The sequence below is a fragment of the Festucalex cinctus genome, chromosome 10 (assembly GCF_051991245.1).
Source record: "Festucalex cinctus isolate MCC-2025b chromosome 10, RoL_Fcin_1.0, whole genome shotgun sequence".
NCBI lineage: Eukaryota > Metazoa > Chordata > Actinopteri > Syngnathiformes > Syngnathidae > Festucalex > Festucalex cinctus.
Window position 1 is genome coordinate 12,808,784 of NC_135420.1, and position 22,242 is coordinate 12,831,025.

Below are 22,242 nucleotides of genomic sequence, written 5' to 3' on the forward strand. Positions count from 1 at the left end.
AGAGGGCATTGAAGGGGATTTAGCCCGTCCATCCCGTGCCTTTAAACCTGTGTACCTGCACAACAGAACACCCACTCAGTTTTATCCTACCCATCATATCACGAGCCATTAACACAAGAGACCTACAATAACATTATTTATGGAGGCATTAATATTATCGACCTGCGTGCTTGTCATGTGTAGTGATTTATTTTGAGTTGGGAAAAGGAGCAATATAGAGGTGGCAGGCGGACTAATCGGATATTAGTCACAGTATGGCCATATATATTCTACATTAAAAAAAGCACACGCAAAGGTCAAGTGCAAGAAGCGTCATGAGTGAAGCTGTTATCGTGTACAGTATAGGTTCCCTCTGTTTGCGCTTCTAACCAGAAGTGAAAATGTGGAATTACTTACAAATAATTAAAGTGGTGATTTACAGTGCTTACATTCCTTAGAGGATATTAAGTTTTATTAAAAATGATTTAGTGGCACATTATCATCAATAGGTGTGTAGATGTTAAAGAGCGGATCATTACTAGAAGAGTAAATTATATTATTTTTTAAAAAGTATGGGGTTTAAAAAAAATAACACTAACCAGCAATTCATCTTGATACTTTTTTTTTTCTACAATCAAAAGGCTGTGAATGAACACTTGTTGCTACTGAACGAGAAAAGTGCATTGCTGTATTTTTATTTATTTTTAAATATGTTGAAGGGTGCTGGAAAATGAGGACAAGCAAGGTTATAAAGTATGTGGGACAGAATGTAGCCTGGAGTATTTTAAAATACATTTGAATGACTAAAGGAAGTTATTTGTGAGTGAATGTCTATTTTTTTTACTCAATCCAAAAGGACCTTGACTGGTTCCTCACCTTACTGTTTTTTATTCTGAATTCAGAAAAGCGATATCCATGTGGTACATTTTCTACTTTTTATTCTCACGTTTGCCTTTTTACAGCCTTGAGCTGATGCTTCTCCCAGTGTAGTCTAATATATGGGTGAACATGGAAAGATTTCCCTCTCAAGGACGCCACATCTGCAGAGCACTCCTGTTGACATTAGTACGGTGTGGGTGTGCATATATATCGCTAGAACGCGGTTCACTTTTCACGGTCTCGCTGTATCGCTGATTTTTTTTAGTGCAATTCTTTTTCTTTTTCAGTAACCCATTTTGTAAAATTTATGAAGTTTTGAACGTCGTGAATGTTTAAACAAGAGAGAAATGTGAGAAAATGTAAATTCCTCAATGAGAAAAGTCTATAAACTGTGTGGTTAGGGTTTTAGAGCCTTAAAACATTTATTATAATGTAAAACATAAAGCTAACTACTTCGCAGATTTCATTTATTGCAGGTATTTTTTGGAACTTAATCCAGTGGAAAATGAGGGAATACTGTATATTCCTACTGAACCTCCTACGCCTCTTCTGTGTTCCCTCCTCTCCAGTATCCCTTCAAGTTCACGTTACTTCATATGTATTTTCTCTCTCAAACTTGCTCTTCTGTCTCTATTGATTCCTCCATTCTCACATTCTTTGCTCTGTGGTGAGGCATTGACAATTAACAATTTATGTTATATGAGTTTGGCCAAATGACAGTTCGGGGTTCAGGCGAGTACAACAAAAACAATTACTTCATGAAAAAACAAAAAAAAACAAAAGATCCCCAGACTTTTGAGCCACCAAAATGTCACCCTTTTTCCACAGCATCGTAACTATAGCACTTGACTTTGTTCAATGCAACATGATTTCTGAAGATGCAATTTTAAAACCAAACAACCCAGACGGAGGCGAATAGAACTGAGCCAAGCGGTGTGTCCAGTGTAAAGTGTTATGATTGGAAGAGTGTTGATATTTCAGGTTTAAATGCACCATTTGTTTTTCAGACCTGTTGGCATTTTTTTTTTAACTCTTTGACCACCAAAAACGTTTTATAACGGTTAGTAAAATCACAATGTCTGCCGCCATAAACGTTAAATGACGTCATATGATGTCAACTACATTTTTAATTTTTTAAATTTTTTATATATATATCAATGGGCATACCTGGTCAATGGGTTGTGGAATCAAAAATAGCCGCTAACTATGGCCAACAGAAGGCAGCATTGTATCTCTTTGCAATGGGTTGCCGGTGTATGAAATTACAATGAAACAGGACGGAATCTGGTGAAATCTGATGAAATAAAACGTTTTCAAGGATGTCGTGAATGATCAAAGCCTTTGTCACATCAACCTTAATTCACAGAGCGTCATTAAATGAAAAAATATGAGTGTCAAAGTCACTGTTGTGGAGAAAATGTATCTTTTGAATTAAAATGCTCGAAATCATCTGGCAATGTGGGGGGTGTTTTTTTTTTTTTGATAATGTGTGGCAGTAAAAGAGTTCAATGTTTTTGGCGGTCAAAGAGTTAATGAATACAGGTTATATATTGTTGCTGTGGGAATGGAAGTATGTGCAGAGAGCAGGATTTACAGTATATGGGCCATTGTCAATATGCTCATTGAAAGCTACCTCCCAATACTGTCCTGTATGTGGTCATGTTGCTGAAAAGAAAAATACACAAACTCATCTCTGGGCACGCATTCCATTTCCCAATTTGCCATGTACCATGATGCTCGGCCATCTGTCGCAGCAAGGTGACTAAACGCAATGCCAATATGTTGCAGGGTCATGAGAAAACAAACTGCTATCCACACGAGTGGACCAAGTTACTGTACGCCCAACCCCCAAACCCACAGCAAGAACTGAGAGTCTTCCAGAGACTTTGAGCCGTGTGATGCCACCTGCATGCTATTGTTGGGATGCCAAGATGCATTTCTGTTTTCTTCAATGTTGATCTAGAATGACTTTGAGCTTCCGTGCTATTCTGCTAACCCGTCAGTGTGCTTGATTAATGGCGACTTGCCTGGCCAAGGGAGTGTCTCATGCGCCGGAGGAAGCGGTAGTACGACAGCGTGTGTGCAGTGAATAAATGCTGTACATTAAACAAATTCCCCTGCGCTTGTCTTAGCAGCCAAGCGTGTGGGAGGACTGCAGTTCATTTTTTCCTCCCTCTCACACACTTGAGCCATGCATTTAGTCTCCATTTTGGCAGTTTTCATACCAAACACTAAACAATATTTCCCCCCCCTTTGTGCCATTATAAACAACCCCTAACTGTAGCTATACCTCCACCGGTTTGCAGTCAATGCACCATTGCATTGCTCTGTAGCCAACCTGTTTGTTGGCCAGCAAGCATCAACCTGACCCCTGTGGCCCATCAGAATGTTGACCAGTGAGGTAATGATGCCCACTGAGGATGCTGGGAGACTGTCTACACCCAAAAATAGCAAGGGTAGAAAAGTCAATAAACAGCAGTGATAGACACACATATATATATACACATATATATATACACATATATATACACATATATATACACATATATATACACATATATACACACACACATATATATATATATATATATATATATATATATATATATATATGTTTATGTACTCCTGTTAACATAAAAGTGGAAAAACATGCTAAACTAATAGAAATATGGCTGCATCTTTTAGCCATTGACACAGTAATTTCATAATAATTCATAAAATAGAGTTAAAATTACGTTAATTAAAAACCAATGTGATATTGATTTGTGTAGAGGTCATTTTTCTGCCACTAGATGGCATAATTGCATTTGTAAGACAGCTCAGTGCATTTTCTTTTTATATTCAGAGATATCAAATCTTTAACATGAAGAAATTCTGCACAATTTTAAAATTGTAACATTCAACTTGACCCCAATCTCCACAAATATATGCATTAAATTTATTACTCCTAAATTTTGACATGGACATGTCTGCTCTCCGGTTCGAGTCCAGGCTCGGACCTTCCTGGGTGGAGTTTGCATGTTCTCCCCGTGCCCGCGTGGGTCTTCTCCGGGTACTCCGGTCTCCTCCCACATTCCAAAGACATGCATGGCAGGTTAATTGGGCGCTCCGAATTGTCCCTAGCTGTGCGTGTGAGTGTGGATGGTTGTTCGTCTCCGTGTGCCCTGCGATTGGTTGGCAACCAGTCCAGGGTGTCCCCCGCCTACTGCCCAGAGCCAGCTGAGATAGGCGCCAGCAGCCCCCGCGACCCTTGTGAGGAATAAGCGGTCAAGAAAATGGATGGATGGATGGACATGTCTGCTGTGTTGCGACTTGAATTCCCCAGTACAGGCTTTCCAAGTAAGGAACGGTCATTAATCACACATTTAAAAAAAAAAATAGTGGCGTTAAAGGAACTCTAAATTAACTCAAAATTAACACATCTTGTCGCAAAACATGCAATTTTAAGAAAACTGTTATATTGGTATATATCTGTCATTAGATTTATTTTTGTGGGGGGCGGAGGGTGTGGGGATTTTATGTATCAAAAAAGTACTAGTTGTATTGGTACTTGGTATCGGTATCTGTGACTACTCAAGACTACTTGTATAGAGAAAAAAATAGTGGTACTGAACACCTCTAATTATTTTATTAGTGTAAATGGAATGCATGTTTGTTTGTTTTGATTTCTTTGGTAAAAATAAAGATAGTAGTCTAATAACATAACCAAACTCTCAAATTTTAACAAATTGTGTATAAACTAATTTTCACATTTTGTATTTTCTTTCTTTTCCAGCCAGCGTCCACGCTCTGTCTCTGTAACTCTCTACAAAATGTAGATCCAACTGAATAAAACAAACTATATGTGTAAAGGTACCTATCGATAAGATGTGATCTAATGAGTACCATTTGTATATCTACTTTACAAAAATTACAGACACACTTCTCAAGCATCGAGAATTTATTTGCAGAATACAACATTATAGTTTACAGTACGTCCCAGACAGTGAGGATATGTACCCAGGATCAAGCCAACATTAGCTACAAAACTGATTGCCGCGTCAACCGCAAATGGGGCCAAATTAATATCCTAAACATGTTTCTTCAAAAGAAATAAGCACCTGAAAGTCAGTATAATAAAAGACAGGCAGGTTTTTACATGCAAGTCAGTCATGCCTTGGGGAAAATCATATCATGGCCACTGATATGAATCTTGTATGAACGCAGAAGACTCAGCATTCATATTACTCAAACATGCCCCTGTTGTGAATTCCATAAATGATATTCATATTATTATCCTGGAGGAAACTCATCACTGATGAGCTCCTCTGACCTTTCACTAGAGATAACCTTCTTCTGGTCTCTGTGAATGCACCATAGGTGGTGGCAAGGACATCAGAGTTCCAATTCAGAATCAAATGATGCTTGATTGTTATTGTTTATTTCTGTTACTTTTTTGTTTTGCATATCTACGTAAGTCCTGAACAAGGCAAACAAGAAAACACTAGCTACTGTATTGTTCAATAAAGTATTGACCACATTGAAGCCTACACAACAATTGTGCATGCGCATACTGAATATTGACATTTTCAGATCTGGCTCGTTAGAGATGTGAAGGAGGAAATGATGAAAAAAGAACAAGAAAAAAAAGGCCGGAGGGATTTCATGTAGATTTGCTCTGCAACTCTCAGGCAATCAGCAGCAAGCCTCCTCTTGCCTGAGAACTGCCGTCCTGTGGTCACAAAGGGCAAGGGGAGAGAACGAGAGATAAACTCATCTCAGCATTTGTCGACTTCCCTCCACCCGCCACCTACCACTTGAAGAAGCACTTCATTTACGAGTCCCTTTCATTAATGTTTCTCTTTCATTTTCCCTGTTTTCCCCCCTCTCCCTCTCCCACTTTCTCGACTTTAAAGGTACGCGTGAGCAAGTAGCAAGAAGAAGAAGAAGCTGCTGGAGTAGTTGAAGATATGACGTTAAAGGCGTTTTGAAAACAAGCCAGTGGTAAGTGGGGTCCTTCATTTACGCGCCTTTTGCCGCCATTTTAGGGAGGAGGTTTTCTTCTCCATAGGGACTTAATATCTTGCAAAACTGAAAAATAACTGAAATGCTCATAACAGAACTTGTTTTTTCCTTCTATCCTTGAAACCATTCCACTCCTCCATCGCTGCCCGTTTATAAATCTGCAATAGTCACAGTATAGGATAATCCTATTTGGGGGAAAAATAATAAAGGGTTTTATGTTCCCATTGGGATTATTTTGCCAGATTGTGTGACAGCCATGTGACTTTGATTTTAGTAGGAATTATAACTTCATTTTTTAGCTTTTTTTTTTTTTTAAACACGTCAGCCACACCCACTGGGCTGTTTGAATGGCAAATTCAGCACTGTTGGTGCTTATAGCACCAGGAAGGTATTTATACTGTGCATTTTAATTACTCAGTTAAATCTCTGCTTTGTATTAAATGTTAAAATATGTATTTAAAAGACAAAAACAGTGCCATCGTCTTAATCCGGTGATTCATTGCTCCTCTAACGCTAAATGGTTACAGAAAATAGCTTGGAAACCAGCGATGGTACAATATATCAGTGTGTTTTTAGTCCTGCATCTTGGACAATACAAAATACTCAAGTGTTTTGTGGATGTATTTATTTGTTGTTGTTGTTATTATTATTATTATTATTATTATTATTATTATTGTTATTATTGTTGTTATTAGGGACGGCACGGTGTTCGAGTGGTTAGCACGTCCGCCTCCCAGTTCTGAGGACTCGGGTTCGAGTCCGGCCTTCCTGGGTGGAGTTTGCATGTTCTCCCCGTGCCTGTGTGGGTCTTCTCCGGGTACTCCAGTCACCTCCCACATTCCAAAGACATGCATGGCAGGTTAATTGGGCGCTCCGAATTGTCCCTAGGTGTGCTTGTGCGTGTGGATGGTTGTTCATCTCTGTGTGCCCTGCGATTGGTTGGCAACCAGTCCAGGGTGTCCCCTGCCTACTGCCCAGAGCCAGCTGAGATAGGCGCCAGCAGCCTCCGCGACCCTTGTGAGGAATAAGCGGTCAAGAAAATGAATGGATGGATGGATTATTATTATTTATTTATTTATTTATTTTTATTAAAAACAAATACTGTAGTCCATTTTCTGTAGGGTTTGAGCATTGCTTGGTGGAAATCAAGAAGGAGAGCAAGGTACTGGGACAAATCAAAGTACGAAATTAATCAAGCAATTTATCAACAATCACTGTCACAAAGAAACACAAAGAAACAAAACTCACACCACTATGGGGAAACCATGAAGACAAAAGCTGTGTGAGGTGTGACAGCAACATAAAAAACAAAAACAAAAAGAGACTGACAGAAATCAGGAAACATAAAAGTAAACTGACGAGACAATGGGGTACACCTGGACAAGATACAAATGGCTGAAGGAGCTGATATGTAGACACTTGAGACTGTGCTAGAAACAAAACTCTAACGAGTAAGACAGTACATGAACATAGAAAAAAAAAAAAAAAAAAGACAAGACATGAAACTAACTAAATATAACCTAAATTGCAGAAAACTGCACTTAATTTAAATTTCCATAACCCATGTCACAGTTGTCAAGTTCTATTGAAAAAGTATTCTTTTTTCCCCTTATGATCGCCGCAGATTGATGTATGACAAAGTGTCAACTTTGCCCAAATGTTTGTGCTGAGCCTGTCCATCCATATTGACAGGTGAGCCAAGGCTAAGCGTGCAGTATCATCCACCTGTCACTTCCGAATGCCATTGAGGGCTCTGCCTGCGCTGCAGCTATTCTGTCATCCAATATTGCACATTTGGTGGTCTTTAGAGAGGACGGCTTTGTCGAATAGAAACAGAGCTTCTACAGAGCTAGCTACTTTTTTCTCCCTTTGACAATGTCACTTAAAGGAGATGTCGAATAAGAAAATGTCTTTATAAGAAGATGTTCTATGCACCCCCACTAGTCTAAACATGGTTTTCTGATTAATATTGTTTGTGGAATATGAAATAAGCGAAAACGTGTTTGTATCCATCTCAGGGGGGCGGCCATTTCCTTGCTGTTGACTGAAAATGGCATCACAGTTGCTTAGGGCTTAGGTAACGACCAATGATGGCTCAGCTTGTGAACGTCACATGATCAAACTCAGAAAATGGGTGAGCCGTGATTGGTCGTCCTCTGAGCCCTGTGCAACTGGAATGTCACTTTCAGTTGACAGCAAGCGGCAAAATGGCCGCCCTGTGAGATGGATAATAACAGGTGGATCTTTCTGCTTATTTCATGTTTCAAAAATGCAATATTAATGAGATTACCGTGTTTAAACTAAAGTGATTCACTAAACATTATTGTTGAGATTTGTTTAGTTTTTTTTTTTTTTTTTACTTGACTTAATCTCTTTAAAGCTTTGTTCCACCCAAGTGTGACATTCCATTGAAAACAAAAACAAAAAAACTCTTAATATTTGAATGTTTAACCACACAAAATGAAGCAATGTACTATAAATAAATTGCTATTCAGCTTCCATTTAACGTAAATTAGTCCATTACGTTGCCTCTTAAATTCACATCACAGCAAGATAAAGGAACAGTTTCAAAATATGAATCCCTGAAATACTGTAAGTCTAATAGATTAATTTAATTTAATTCAATCTCCGGTGTAATAACCTTATTTATTGATTGATTGAATTTTTACTTTTTATTTTACTTTTATGATTATTATTATTATTAATTCAATCTCTGGTGTGATAACCTTATTTATTGATTGATTAAATTTTTTTTATTTTATTATCTGTTCTCATTGCCTCTGGACATCTAAATTTCCCAGAGGGAGCCAAGTCAAGTCTAAGTCTTAGAACACTATTGTTGTGCAGTGAATACATTTCTACATTTTCACACTGCACTTTGCATGGTAGTTTCATTTTTAGTTGAATTACTGTATCTTCTATGGATGACTCTACTGCTGTTAAATAGCCCGCTCACCATTTCCTCATTGCCATATCATCGCTTGATTCTAAATACTGTTGGCAGAGCTTTTCACCATCACGAACTGTAGCTGAGGTGGAGGAAATGTGTGTCAAAGCAGATGTAGGGCCAACCATCACTTCTCTACGTGCCTCTCATCCCCGCCCAGACAAGCGACTACCAGCCTCATGTTCGCCGGACACGCTATATTGGAACTTCCTGCCATTTATTGCTGAAAATGTGCATCTCCCACTACAGTGCTAACACTACAATCGAAGAGTGAATTTTCTGAAGTTGCCCCAAATCTCAGCGTTTGACCCACTGTCGTGTCGTGCAGACATCAAAGCACCTTGAAAGAAAGTCCTCGGTTTAGCATGAAAGCATTGTGAGATGTGTGAGGTGCATCGACAGTGCACCCACCTTCGCATAAAGCGTTTGTCATTTGTCATGAAAGTTAAGAGAGTTCTACTGTGTCTGTTTTACTGTTAGCAGTAGCATTTTATATATTAGTACACTAAATACTAAATATATATCAATTATAGGCGTGTCAGGCGATTCAAATTTTTAATGGTAATTAATCACATGACTTCAATTGTTAACTCACGATTCTAACATAAAAGTGGAAAAATGTTAAACTAATAGAAATATGGCTGCGTCTTTTAGTCATTCATACAGTACTTTCATAATAATTCATAAAATTGAATTAAAATTAAAACGATGCACTGTACTGTAAAAATCAAGTGTGATATTGATGTGTTGAGTCATTTTTTTGCCACTAGATGGCATAATTGTGGTTGTAAGATTTTGGTGACGTGCATTTTTCTTTTCATATAACATGAAGTATCGTAAAATTCTGAAATTTTTTAAATTGTGAAATCCGACTTGACCCCAGTCTCCACAAATATATGCATTGTTATTACATTTATTAATGCAAAATTTTGATGTGGACATTTCTGCAGGTTTGTCTGTACAGGTTTTGCAAGTAAGGGGCGGTCATTAATCGCGCGTTAAAAAAAATTAGTAGCATTAAAGGAACTTTAAATTAACTCAAAATTAATGCACTAATTTTGACACCCATAATAAATTTATAATATTTTATTATAAATAATATATATTGAGGCGGCACGGTAGTCGAGTGGTTAGCACGTCCGCTTCCCAGTTCTGAGGTCTCCGGTTCGAGTCCAGGCTCGGACCTTCCTGGGTGGAGTTTGCATGTTCTCCCCGTGCCCGCGTGGGTCTTCTCCGGGTACTCCGGTCTCCTCCCACATTCCAAAGACATGCATGGCAGGTTAATCGGGCGCTCCGAATTGTCCCTAGGTGTGCGTGTGAGTGTGGATGGTTGTTCGTCTCTGTGTGCCCTGCGATTGGTTGGCAACCAGTCCAGGGTGTCCCCTGCCTACTGCCCAGAGCCAGCTGAGTTAGGCGCCAGCAGCCCCCGCGACCCTTGTGAGGAATAAGAGGTCAAGAAAATGGATGGATGGATGGATAATATATATTAAATAACATTAAATCATGTATACAATTAAATAAGGCAGGTACTAGATAATAAAGATTAGTATCTTTTTTTTTTATTCACCGCTTTTTTTTTTTAAATTGTAGATTGTAGATTTGTATTTGACTATCACAGTGTGCAAAAAATAAAATAAAATTATTCCATTACACCTTATATAATATACTGTCGTTGAGGCATAGGAATGCCTCCAGTGGGGGGAAAAAAAAAATAGAGGTGTGAGCTCTGTAATGTGCAAACGACCCTGGGAAGTGCCGTTGTCACTAATAATAAAATTGCGTGCAATGCATGTCAGACAAATGTGTCAAATTTCCAACACCTCTTCCTGAAATCAGGACAACACGTAGAGCTGCTTTTACTGCTCATCACTTAGCCTCCAGTGGGAAAGCTTTAGTACCGCACAGATGAAAGATGTTTAGATTGCACTTTGCTGGCTGATTTATTGTGCATTTTTGGCTGTGCTTTAAGAGGGAGGAAAACATGTAATTGGATCAAAGTTCAGCGACTATAATGTTTGATGTTGTTTATCCCAACTGGTGAGTTGGCTCTAACTAAGGCAATTTGGGTCAGTTGGCTGATGTATCACTCTGCCTCAAAGGGGCACTGCTGGGGGTTTATGGGGACCTTTTTATTTTAGGATTACAACATCAAATCAATTTAAACATGCAGTAAAAGTGAGGGCAATTGCCTAATGTTTTTGTTGCTGTATTTTGTTTGCATGTTATGGTTTTCCCCTAGGGTTACTACACCTTAGCTCTTGGGGATGCACGCGTCTTGAGTGCACATACCGCATCTCTTTAAGCTTTTAGCAAATTGCTAAGGACTTTGCGTTTGAATGAACAAGCAACCGTCAACCACTGGCTGAGCTTTAAAGACAGTTTATAAGGAAAAGAGAGCAGTTAACTCTCGAGCGGCTTCCAGGATGTTAGCAGCACAATTAAACAAAGCTCTGCTAATCTTTACAGCTGGCATCCAGAGACGCTGTGTTCTCGCAGCACACTGCTATCAGCTGGTTAATGTGCCTTGTGAGCTTCTATCAGCATCATCGTAACACTGGCGTCACTGCACACCACACCCGTGCAACCCTCATTATGTAGAGAAATGTATCCTTGCATGGAGGGACATTTGAGAAACTGCTCTCCAAAAATTGCGGCAGGATGGACAGGATATCAGTTTACTTTTCATTGTGGTGGACCACAGATGCAATACTTACAAAAGTGTTCATTCTCTTACAGACTTTTGCATTCAGGATTATAAACATATCAGCTTTTATTTGTCAGGTGTGTGTTGTTGTTTTTTTTTAATACAATATTACCTCACCTACACTTGGAAAAAGTTTAGGAAAAAATACTTTTAATACTATTTTGTTTAGCACCCTCATATCGAGAGCTGAGCTTCACCCTGATCAGCTCAGCAGTAAATTTTAGGGCCATTTGCATTTGCACGCTATGGTTCACTAGTTTAGGCTCAAGCAACTTCAGTCCACTGAATGGTTGATGGAGAACTCTTAACTTTATGACATACTTTGTTGGGTATTATATAATATTTTAGAGTGAAACGGGGATAAAACAAATAATGTGCAGCTTTAGACAGATGTAGTATATATATTTTTTTTCTTTCTCCAGGGTCGATATCGATTTGGATGTTTGGTAACTAAGGAGACTAATATTTGCGACCGATATTCATTTTCAGTAAAAGAGAAAAAATATTGGTGTCAATCTTTTTACAGAATGCAAATCCCAACTGTGTAACTTTGTTAAAACAACTTAACTCATTTACTCCCAAAAATGTATAAATGTGTTTTATTTTAAATGTCCCAGACATATTTATACGTTTTTCATGTTTTTTTAAATTTATTTATTTATTTATTTATTTATTTATTTATTTATTTATTCTTTTTTTTAATGCTAGCACGTACAGAAGGCTTTGATGCAGCCTCTCAACTGCAAAAAAACGGTTGAAGAAATAGTAGTTATTACACAAACGGCCAGCAGGTGGCAGCAGAGCCAAGGAGATCAACCAGGGCCATGTTGAGAAAAAAATGCTCAATTACTCACAATTCTAAATAGATTTGTGAATAATAATAAAACCTAGCTCTATTCTAATTCTAATTGCTACAAAACGGAAACAGATAGAAATATACTTTTTTTTTTTTCCTGATGAAAGAAGAGAATTTAATCTTTCTTTTGGTAGGTTCCAAGTTTTTATAGCAATAGAATACAATATTCTGTGGGCCTTGCAAAATCAGTCAAAATCCAGATTTGCAAAATATAGAAGTTTTTTTGTGTTTTGTTTTTTCTTCACATATTCTTCTTCAACAATAGATACCTTGACATATTTGTTTTAAAATTCTAACAAAAAGTTCAGGGAGCTTCTATAGTAAATAATTTTCCCCAAATTTTAAAAATAATTGAAATGTTAAACTTTCATGTATCTTTGTTTTAATTTCTTATGGTAAGCAGCAGCTCTTATAAAGTTAACAGAACATTTAAATAAGTTTCCTGAAGTTAACATAGATTTAAATTGATCTTTCATTGGCTGTCAGATTTTTATTGTTTATTTTTTTTAATGGCGATAGTACATTGGCCAAAATGCAGAATGTTGACACCGATAATAATCGGCTCAGAAACATAAACCTGATCGCCAACCAAATTGAATTGAAATATTATGCTACTGAGGTCACAGAGACAGACAACCATTCACATTTGCACATACGAGTATTCAGTTAACATACCGGCTTTTGTACTCTGGGAGAAAACGTAAATGGAACCCTAACCACACAAAGGTCCCGGCCCAGGATCAGAACTGCGAACCTCCTGATGCGAGGTGACAGAACAAACCACGAGCCCACTGTGCTGGCCATTTGGAAATCCTCCAGCTTATTTTTCATTACATCAGCAGAACTCAACAGCTTCATCAATTCGGACGTGTTATACTGAATGTGAACTCATCTTTGCATGACATTTCACACCACCGTGGAGACCTTTAGAAATTCAGCAACTTAGCAGTTTCAAGTCTCCCAACTAGACAGCGCTAGCCTGCGAAACTCAGGGGAAGCCAGGAGATGAAAATAAACAAAGTTTTATGGGTCCTAACGCAAATGACAGGGATATGTATATATTGAGGGTGGGGTGCGGAGATGCTATCTTTGGGTCTATTAATGTAGCCAGTGCCGTGTTTCCTCAGGCGATCGGACTTAATCCAGAGGAATGAGCGTGAATGAGACTGTGGCTCGAGCTTGCCATACCTACTTAAGTTCTGGTTGAGAGCACAGTGCTGTGTGGGCGAATCTATTCTGTCCTGGGCAGGGCACAGCATAAACATTGCCCAGGGAACACAGGCAGACAAGCAGGCAGGCATGCAGGCAGTCAAGCGGACAAGAGCAAAACTATAAGGATGGTTGCCTTTAATTTCCTTTCTACCGCCGCTCAACTATGCAAGGCCTCAGAGCAAAAAAATAAATAAATATTTAAAGAAATAAATCATGGAATGAACAAATGTTATGTGGAAATTACCTGCTCTAGTTTTTTTTTTCCTCTCCAGCCAAGTATGTAAGGTTATCTACTCACTGAGTCTTACTATAACACACATTCAATCACAAACGGAATCCTCCCCAATCCATCCAATGGAGCGAAGCAACGACTCGCTTTCTCTCTTACTGTCTTTAACTGTTCTGGGTTTGCTCCACGGCAGACTGGTACTCTGACCCCCTGACCCTCCATGTAAACAGAGCCCCACTGTTCCTCCTCGCACTACCCCCCTCAACACTTCCCTACTACCAAATAAGGTTGTCTGAGAAGCAGCAAGTCGGTCAGCCAAGCCAGTGAGGAGACCATTAGTGAGCCGGTAGTGAGGTTGGTAGAAAACCACCTCTGGCATCACTCATCAGTATCAGCCTCAGCCGCCTCTCTCTGTGGTATGGAAGTGCACGTGCACTCAAACCATAGATGTGCACGTGCACTCGCTGAAAGGCATGGTTATTTCTGCGCTCAGCATAACACGCTTGGTGACCCCAAAAGCTTGAAAAGCACACAACTATGTTAAAAAAATCACTTTGAGGCATGAACATGTACAAAAGACTCGGCAAGTACAAGTAGTGTGCATTCAAAGGATTCAAAGGATGCGACATGCACGCAGCTTGCACACAAAGTAATAACGCATTGCTGGATCACAAAGAACAAACCTTTACAGTCCCGTAAGTGGAAAGTAAGCTGTCTGTTATTTATGTATTTATTTTTTTGACATGCACATAAATACATATCACAATAGGGGTTCAAACATGTTGAACAACATTTGACTCATTTAATCATAATATTGTCCAGGGCCCGGTTGTTCAAAACTCGGTTATAGCTTTAACCATTGGTTAAGTAGATTTAACCGACCATTAAGTTTAACAGCACTATTATCATGGTGTTCAAAACTCTGTTAACTTTAACCGGCTGTTAACTTTCTGTTCAAGTTAACACACCTAAGGACCGCCGCTAACTTTTTAACTGTGGTTAACTCTGCGTTCGTGGCTAATGCTGCCTTCATGATCCCCACTGAGCACAAGAAAAAGTCTATCGAGGGCTTGACTTTGACGTTGGTGATTATTCTGATGAAGAGTTAAGCACACGTTACCTCTTAGCAGTAATAAAATTACAAGTCGCATGCTGTGTCAAAAGAGAAAGAAGAAAAATTTGTTTTTTAAGACAAGTTCTAAAAATGGACAGAGAGAAAACAAAAATCAATTATGGTTAATTAAAAATAAATAAATAAATAAATAAATAATGTTACAAAAACTCCTAAATTACTTCAACCATTGATTGTTTAAGGTTTTCTTCCGTCTTCTTTTTTTTCATTATGTGCCAGCAGTCATTTGGATAGTATCCATTGCTTTCGCCGACCCGGAAGTAAACAAAAAGAGGAATTGTGGGATATATCGGTGCTAACCAGTGACATAAACGACACGGTTAACTTTGACGGTGCCATTAACAAACGGCTGACTAACCACGTTTTGAACAAAGCATATTTAATGGCCGGTTAGTTAACGGCGGGTTAAGAATTTAACCGGTGGTTAGGGGTTAAACAGTGGTTAAAATAACCGAGAACTGGGCCCAGTACTCTAAATTTAATCAATATAAATTTCCCCAATCTGCTTTAAATTATAAATTTAAAATTTAAATTAGAAGTGTGTTCAAAAATCTTGTCACGGGTGTACAACACGGTCAAATTCTGTTCTGTCTTTATATAAGTAGTCTACCATTTGTGTGCCAAGGCTGTGAAGTCTTAATGTACGCAGATGATAAAGCCTATTCAGTGCACAGTGCACACCTGACAAAGGTTATGGTAAATGTTTCAAACTGGCTGAGCAACTGGGTTAGCAATTCACAACTTAAAGCTACTGAACTCAGAAAATTGAATTTCGAATCACGACTGTCACATTTTGGCTGAAAAATGAAACTGCATTTTCCCTTCTTCACGTACACAATGCACACATGACGTTCCCTCCACGGGAAATTCGAACTCGAATACAGTACTGAAAACTATTGTTCCCACTATGAACAGCAAAGTTGTTAATCTACTAATTAAAAAATGTTTCAGTCATAAATGGTCAAATGAAAACGCTATTGTAAAGATATTTTGGGGCAAATTGTTACAAAGTGCACAGCTATAACTCTTCCATAACTGTTAAAATGTTTTCTTGCCAAATCAAATAAATCACACATCAAACCTGACATTTTCTTTTCTGGACAAAATATCTCAATTGTAAAGTAAAATGTCACTTTGAAATTCCATAATTGTGCAGTCCTCAATAAATATAGGCTACTAAAAACTACTGATTTTTTGAAGGACTGCTACCATGTGTACAAAATATAAATTACGTCACAGATAAATTGAGTCCACTCTGTAAGTCTTCTACAATTTAGATCAGCTGATCAGAGGTGACCATTAAATCTCTCATAAAAACTTGATTTGGTCAGTTATTGTTTCTTTCTTCTTTCTTATAGGCCATGAAGTAATGAGTGGAATGCAAGCTCACAAAACACAAGTCCATATCATAACATCATAGCAACACTAAAATATAATTTGTGATTATTAAATATTGTTCATCACCAGTGCTGTAAATTTAGCACCGACGAGGGATGATTTTGGTCAATTGCTCATTGTTTTAATTATCAGCTCATTGCTTTGGCCACCAGATGGCGTATTATAGAAAACATTGGGCAATTAGCCCTGATATATTCAGAGAAGACCGTTTTGGGGGTTGGTGGTGGGTTTTTCTCTTTTGTGTGTGTGTGTGTGTGTGTGTGTGTGGATTCCTCACATTGGTGGAATTAGTGTCTTATCTGTGTATGTCAGATGATTCAGTTAAGCGTTGACAACCATGATTATAAAACGTACACCACCATTAGTAAGCATATTTTGAACGGGACCAAGAGTTTAATGTGGTAATCTGAAACTCTTCTTCTGTTTATATCCTTGTCTCTCTTTGCTCTCCCTAAAATTATGGTAGTTTATTTAGCCGCACTCTTTCACCTGCCTTCAAAAGTCAGCCAAGTGCAACAGCGCTGGAGGGGAAACAATTTCACAAGGAAAAAAAAAGCTAGATTGAGAGCGAGCATGAGAAAGGGAGTTGAAGGAGAAATGAAGGGTGAGCCAGTCAGTTTCGGAACATACTGTAGCAGCCCTATAAGTTTGTTAACCTGACTGCAATGCATAATATTTGGAACCCGAAAGCAGAAAACAGATGTGTAAGCATCATATTCATCCTGTCTGCCTCGTTAGGGTCACGGGTGAACTGAAGCACAGCTGACTTTGGGCAAGTGGTGGGGTACACCCTGTATTAGTTGCTATAGCCATCGCAGGGCAAATACAGAATAGACAAACAACTATCCCATTCACGCTCCCGCTGTAACAAAGCCGTGTCAACCTATGCAAATGTTTACCTTTTAAATAACTTAAAATACTTTAACCTCCAGGATCCCTCGCCGTACACTGGCTAAAGACTCCAGGTTTTTTCCCATCGCTTTTGGGAAAGTTATAAATCCATCTATGCCGTGTCTGTCTTCTAAGCTAGCTAGCATTAGCTATCTATCCCTTTGCGGATTCATCTCCAGTCCGGCATCCTAATATTCAAACTCCCTCTATGCTAGGATGTTACACTGCCTAGATGAGCTTTATTGGCTGATTATTTAACACTTTTAATATAGGCTATACAAAATATGGCATAAACACACACAAAAAAGTGCATTATTTGAAGGGAACTGGCTCATCTTTAATTCTATTCCTGCAATTTTGTATCCTCGCTCCTCCCAGTGCCCTTGCTGTGCTCTCCCATCTCTGTTGTCACACTCCTGTCTATCCCAGTGTTCACTTGTGTATCAAGGTAATGAATTTATAATCTCTCCCAAGCGCTTTGTAGATCTCTATCACGGTGGGAGATAAGAGGGAGCATCGTTGCACTCTAATAGCCGTCAGTCTGTCGCTGTTTGGGTACAATGTTTGTGTACCGTGTGTACTCTGTGTGTGTCTGTGTGAAAGTGAAGCCACAACTGACCATACTACCCTCAATACATTAACATATAATCAGTAAATCTCATTGCCGAGTCAATGTTCCTTTACCAAAGCAAGCAAAAGAAGAAAATGTCATATAAGGTGGACTTCCAGTGCGTTTTTATATATATGGAACAAATCTTCCATCCTAAACCCTTGAGGGCCACAGACTGACACATGCTTGCGTTTTTAATTGTGCTTTGGATGAGGTGATGTAATGTCTACCAGTTGAATGGGTTGTGGAAGCAGGTTGTCGCCTCCAGAGACAGTATGAGCGATGGCCTGCTGCTATCAAGGGTGATTGTGCGTCATCGCCTATGGGTGACATTGACAAACGGGTGGGAAACAAGAGGACAATAAGAAAAGAAGCAATGGTCTTTGTGTAGTCCAAGCCTGCCTCCACTTAGGTTACTCACCTTGTGGTCAACAACTTGACCTTTTAGCTATTAGTTTTGTGATGTGAGTCGCCTTTATGCTGCCTGAGGCCCCTCAAGGGAACCGTACAATGTAAGTTATAGAGTATACACGTTTCTGTTGACCAGAGATCCTGATTTGACAAGGACAGTCGTATTTTGAGTATGCAGGTGTGTTCCACCGTCCTATTTTTTTGCCATTTGTATGTCAATCACACAGTTGTCATAGAGATTCAAACCCATTATTAATTAATTAAAACACTGATTGTCCCAAAATGCAGACTTTTTCCTGCACTCCGTATCCCCCCCAACCTTATCCCCCACAACTTTACATCTCCAACTGCCTTCCTTTGTATTCTTAAAAGGTAATTTAACTGTTAAATGCCTTCGTATTTACTTTCACCATTCACGTTTACATTCACATTCTCATCCGTATCTAATCAATAGCAGGCATATTTTAGAACCACAACCTGCTTTTGTGTCTAATAATCATGGGAAATGTAGTCCTACTATGCTAAAACTGCAGTCACTGGTCAGACACAATGGAAACTGAGCTTTCTAGCACCATATTTCCAATGTCACAATGTGAGATTGGCGCGAGGCAAACGACACAGCCAGTTGCTAATTCCGAGATGACGTCACAACTTCACAAGTCAAAATGGCAGTCAATTCGGTAAAAGAAGTCACTCATTCAAAAACATTGGATTTTGGATTGTTGTAATTTGATTTGTGAGGATTATTTTGATTTTAAAATTTGATTAGATGTCGTTAGACTGCTATAACTTTCTGTGTGGTCGTATGATAGTCGCTGATAGTTTGTACGATACTTGTATTGCGTTAGTGGAAGTATCACAAATGTCTGGATGCTTTGAATTGTCAATAGATGTTGGAACCAAGCAAAAAAATGTTCGATAATGGTGAGTGCATTGACTTTAATGAGGTTGAACTATTTAGCATTAGCTAGCACAAGCAACAAGAATGCACCCACTCCCACACGTCGGCGAATAGAATTCACCATGCATGTTCCACTCTCCATTCTTCCGCAGCCCAGCGCCGCCACCAGTTGACGAAGATTTCCCGCGAAATTGTAGCGTCTCGGTTTTTATGCCGGGTTTTAATTTTGAAACCCTATACAAGTTACCACAAAATGATAATGACCAAAGTATAGGAAATAACTGTCATATTCACAACAAATAACAAGAGTCCTCAGTTCACCTCACATGCATATTTTTGGAAGAAGCTGGAGTACCCGAAATACCCATGTGAGCATCGGCAGAACAGAAACCGAGAGCCAGTCTCAGAACCTCAGAAGTGAGGCAGAAATGAAACCCACTATTCCACTGTGCTGTTCAATCAAATGTTGAGGCACACAGGCATTGAATCCATGGAGTCATGGCTGTGCTTCACTGTGGTCCACAGTACAAGAATGATTCTTTAGGGCATAGCAGCTGAAGGAGGGCGAATGGTGGTTTCACTATCTTAACTAGGAGCATCTTCACACAGTAACATGCTGTTACATGAATCTGAAACACGAGCCAAACGATTGAACACTCTCCCTTGAGCACTCTCCCTATCTTCCACTCTCTGCATTTACATGGCATTTATGAACACTCGCAAGGAAAACAAAAAGTAGAGCGAGAGCGAGCTCCTGCTGTAGAGCAGTCTCATTATTCTGTTATGGATTGCACATGTCAGGCGGTAAGTGCTCTTTTTATCCTTCCAAAGCACTAACCTCGGTCACTGAGTGCATTTCCCTACCAGAGTGAAATTTACCATGTTAAGGCTTACACCACCAGGGGAATGACAGCGAGACCTCTGGTTTGCTGCAAAGATTTACCGGACAGATTAAATACGGGTCTGTGGTGTAAATAAGAAGACAACGGAGGACCCTATGTAACATAAATACATTTTTTTTTTTCAGGGTGGTAGTACCGGTAGTTAAATTGATTAGGACCCTTCATGCCCTTTTTACACCTCTTTATGGTGTGTTACATGTCATGCTGGCTTTTGAATAAAGAGCAGATAGAGGACAGTGCTTGTGGCTCAAGATGGCTTTCTGCCAACTGCAAAGACTGCTGCTGTAAAGATGGCCTCTCTCCATCCGTTACTCTCACATTCCTCGAAAAGTTCACGCAAAATATATTGCCATGCACTCCCTTCGATTGGGCCTTTCATTTAATGCACTCATAAATTGTAGCTCCCTGTATGGACTGAATTTCTTTCTTTTTTCCAGTTGTACTGTAGCTCATCCTGAATGTTCCATTAACTTTCTCACAGCCAGGTTGTGTTGTTCAGATGAGCATTTATACATCCTTTTCGATTCTAAATTATATAAATGGACATGAGATGAAATAGCTTGCCTTTATACGTCACCTGAGCTGCAATGGCAGTTACTTTTATTGGATGTGGAAAATGACTTTTACATCATGCTGTAACGGATGTCTCCCGACTAACCTCCGCCCGTTATAAACAACAGCTGTCACTGGTCAAATTCAAACTGAAGCAGCCAATGAGAGAGAGAGAGAGAGAGAGAGAGAGAGAGAGAGAGAGAGAGAGAGAGAGAGAGAGAGAGAGAGAGAGAGAGAGAGAGAGAGAGAGAGAGAGAGAGAGAGAGAGAGAGAGAGAGAGAGAGAGAGAGAGAGAGAGAGAGAGAGAGAGAGAGAGAGAGAGAGAGAGAGAGAGAGAGAGAGAGAGAGAGAGAGAGAGAGAGAGAGAGAGAGAGATGTGGGAAAACAAACAAAAGATACATTTCAAATATATTTCAGAAATATCATTTTGTTTTAATTCAATAACACTCCTGACATCCCAACAGTCTTGCAACATAAAAAAAACTATTGTGCATTATTATTGTCATTATTACCACCATTATTATTAATATTATATAATCATTATTATTATCAATCCATCCAATTTCTATAGTGCTTATCTGTCTATCCCATCTGATTTCAGGCAAAGGCCGATGTTCTGGATTGGTCTCCAGCCAATCTCAGTGCACATGTAAACATTCACATTTAATTTCACAGTCTTCAATTAGCATAACATGCATGTTCTTGGAATGAGGAAGGAAGCGAGTACTGCAATAAAAATAAAACACTTGCAAGCATAGGGAGAACTTAATCCAAACATATTTTATACATTCATCTGGAGCATGGATTTGAACCCCTCAACTCAGAACTGTGAGTTTACTTTTACAGATATTGGTAACAAACGATCAACAAAACAAACAAAACAAAACACCAAGAACAGCAAATAAAGTCTGCCTTCCCTATATATATTTTTTTTATACACTGTTGGTGTTATTATAACGAAACTAAATAACTAAAACTGAAGATGAAACGTTCAAGGTACTTGAACGCACCAACTGGTTGCGTCTCCGAAGTTTCATGAGGTGCCATGAACGCAGCACAGGACTCCGTATTTTCATTCAGACTCCGAGGGGGAGAGCGGAGGAGGAGGAAGGTTAGAGGGAGGGTGCGAGGGGGGCATTTGACTCCTGTCTCCCAACCCCCAGTCGGTCCGTGCGAGGTGGATTTGGGAAGAAAAGACTCCAAACCTGCGACGTGGAGATAACGGAAGAAGCAGAACGGAGACGTTCGGAGATCCACGCGCGGCGTTGTCGCGCATGGATTACCGTGGGTTATTTTTGTGTTACTTTTCGGTTTCTTTCACTAAGGAAATTCTGCCTCGGAGCCTCTGGTGGAAGAAGGAAATTATGTGTTTATCTACGTTACACTCTCCTTTCGTTACTGACTATTTTGCCTAGCTAAAAGTGGAATGTACAGGTTTTTTTCCCCCCAAGGATACAAACGATCACTTTTCCTGAAGAAATTCGACCGCTCACTTCCAAAGGGAACTCCACGGATTTCAAAAGGCTTTTCCCAGTTTGTCATACTTTTCACAAAAGAGTTCAAGTAAGTAGACTATACTTTTTTCTTTCTACTTCTTCTATAAAGATGACTTGACTTCTTCTTCTTCTTTTTTTT

General features: G+C 39.2%; 1 protein-coding gene across 17 annotated transcripts in view; it reads left to right on the forward strand.

The window, feature by feature from the left end:
• ptprsa (protein tyrosine phosphatase receptor type Sa) overlaps positions 1-22,242 on the forward strand; it is a 245,904-nt gene that overhangs the window by 45,334 nt on the left and 178,328 nt on the right. For 16 of the 17 annotated variants that reach the window (XM_077535321.1, XM_077535315.1, XM_077535318.1 and 13 more), the window contains one exon: positions 5,754-5,841. The gene's annotated coding sequence lies outside the window, so the exon portion shown is untranslated. Of the gene's footprint in view, positions 1-5,753; positions 5,842-21,730; positions 22,171-22,242 lie in introns of those variants that run through there. The other variant, XM_077535317.1, reaches the window with a different exon arrangement.